Source organism: Oratosquilla oratoria, chromosome 31 (genome assembly GCF_046742065.1).
Source record: "Oratosquilla oratoria isolate Oo_2021 chromosome 31, ASM4674206v1, whole genome shotgun sequence".
Lineage (NCBI taxonomy): Eukaryota > Metazoa > Arthropoda > Malacostraca > Stomatopoda > Squillidae > Oratosquilla > Oratosquilla oratoria.
Genome location: NC_134807.1, coordinates 23,441,451 through 23,443,950, shown reverse-complemented (window position 1 = coordinate 23,443,950; position 2,500 = coordinate 23,441,451). Strand labels below are relative to the sequence as shown.

The window sequence follows — 2,500 nt, the reverse complement described above, 5'->3', positions numbered from 1 at the left end:
ACGAAGTACAGAAAATAGAGATTAGAAGAATTTATCATACACACATCAACGCAAGAACAAGGGATGCGGAAAGCTGTAACCAAGAAGGGCGACGGCCTCCACTTGTCCCCGTGCATGCCTCGTTTCCTCGAATGATCAATCTGGGGGCAATTGTCTCATGACTAATTATGTTGATCAATTAGTCATGAGACAATTCTCTCCAGATTGATCATCCGAAGGAACGAGGCCGTTGGCCTTCTTGGTTATAGTTTTCCACATCCCTTGTTCTTGTGCTGATGTTTGTATAATAAGCTCTTGTAATCCCTATTTTCTGTACTTTGTCTGAAGATGTAATACACAGAAGATCTTACCGTCTGATGTTTAATTTTCTCCAGTGGTTCTTCTTGCATTTTGTTTCCCACGGTGAAGTGAGGTTCCTGCATATATATATATATATATATATATATATATGTGTGTGTGTGTGTGTGTGTGTGTGTATGTGTATATATATGTATATATATAATATATGTATATATATATATTATATATATATATATAATATGTGTGTGTGCATGTTTCTATATATATCTATTCAGGTGGGCAGGCGTTGGCATAATAAGTTTGATGCAACCAAATCTCGACCTTAAAAAAAAAAAAAAAAAAAAGAGGTGGCGAACACTCCTTTTATTTTGTGGATGATTTTGAGAACGCCAATCTAATTCTGGATTTTGTGATCGAATGAGTAAACTTATATCAAGACGAAAAAAATGCACAGAAGGTTTGCAAATGAAACTTGAACAAGTTGATATCGATGAGAATCTATTAAGCGACGAGAAGTCTAAGGCTCGTTTCACACGTATCGATTTTTCGCCGTGCGCCGTCCACGGCACGACGTCGGGTTCTCAATTAACCATGGATGTCTATGGATGCTTACACACTTCACGACCTCGACTACGTGTGAAAGTGTCCATAGGAGCTCATGTTTATCTGAGAGCACGACGTCGTGTCGTGGACGGCACACGGTGAAAAATCGATGCGTGTGAAACGAGCCTTACATTTCGAGAAAAGTCTTCAACATCAAGCTTGGACTTACAAAGGGTTGGCGCTCGCGAGCGCAAGGTTGACCACCTATGGAAAGGGAAAGCCAGTCGGCGTGATTTTCCGGTGAAATTGTCTGTGACGCGTGACGATGATGAGTGTGATGAGAGCCTCATCACTGTCCGATGGGGGGAACGTTACGCGGTTGGCCAGAATGGCTTTTTTCTTTTCTTTTTTCTTTATACCTTTATTTCTTAATTTTTCTTTCTTTGATTCGAAGGTACGAAAAGAAAAAAAAATAGGAAAAAAAAATCTATATGAAAGTAAATATTGAAAAAATTATTAAAATACTGTACAGAATCAATTTAATCGCATGATCTTTTTTCTTAAATTCTTTTTTTTTATCTTTATTTTTTCATTTTTTCTCTCTTTGATTCGAAGGTACGAAAAGAAAAAAAATTGGAAAATTGTCTCTATACGAAAGTTAGTATAGAAAAAAAAATTATGAAAATACTGTACAGAATCAATTTTAACACACGAGCGACCACAGCGCCCATCTCGCTTTAATATATGAATATCAATATACGAAAGCGTTCGAAGGTGCTTATCTCTTTCGTATAAAGGGGATTTCCTAATATGACCCGGCAATGATACCTTCCGTCGGTCGATCTCGACTGTTGATGTTGCACCCTTCAGAGGGGACAAGCCAGGGCGAGATGATATGGAGCATAGTCAGTCAACCAAGCCACAGGAATCCCCTCCATCCTCTCCAAGTCGCTGATGGATCCAAAGGAACAGCAAAGTTGTCACACTTTGGCACCATCGCCGTCACAGGAGCTTCCCTAGCGAAGTTGTTACACAACAGCGAACAACCTACTTCGGGACTTCAACTCCTGATCTTTCCTCGAAGTGGTTTACTCCTGAAGATGTTCCCATAGACGGATGTGACCGCAAGGCCATATGACAGTTAGTAATGGGTTACATGGGACCATTAGCAGGGATATCCCTGACCTGACCTGACCTAACGGTAGATGATGCTCTTCAGTTGGAGGGCAGACTCTGAGGGAAATGGAGTCTTTGGGTCTCAAGGTCGTTATTGGTTAAGTCTCGCCGAAGAACGGACAACGAGGACCTCCTTGGCTTCGGGTTCTGTGTCTTACCGTGTCTTACGTCTGTGTCTTACTGTAGTTGCCGTCTGGTGATTTTTATCCATCCAAGGGAATCCCTCCCCGTCCCCCACACCAAGCCTTAACCTCTCCTCGAGAAAGTCACTTATATTTTCTTCCAGGTTCTGTCGGTTTCTGTCTCTGTCTTTGTCAGTCATGTAGCACAGATGGGGTTTCTGACCGATTGGAACACGATGAGGTTAGAGGGCTAAGGTTCCTTGTTCGATCCTTGACCTCGGACATGGCATAAGCAAGCTGAGTCATGTTGTTGAATACTTGGTATGTTTCTATATAAAGCAAGTCTCCCGCAAACAGAG

The 2,500-nt window shown here is 41.3% G+C and overlaps 1 protein-coding gene across 2 annotated transcripts in view; it reads right to left on the bottom strand.

Moving 5' to 3' along the window:
* chp (leucine rich repeat containing G protein-coupled receptor chaoptin) overlaps positions 1–2,500 on the bottom strand; it is a 679,434-nt gene that overhangs the window by 69,129 nt on the left and 607,805 nt on the right. The gene's annotated exons all lie outside the window — the stretch shown is intronic.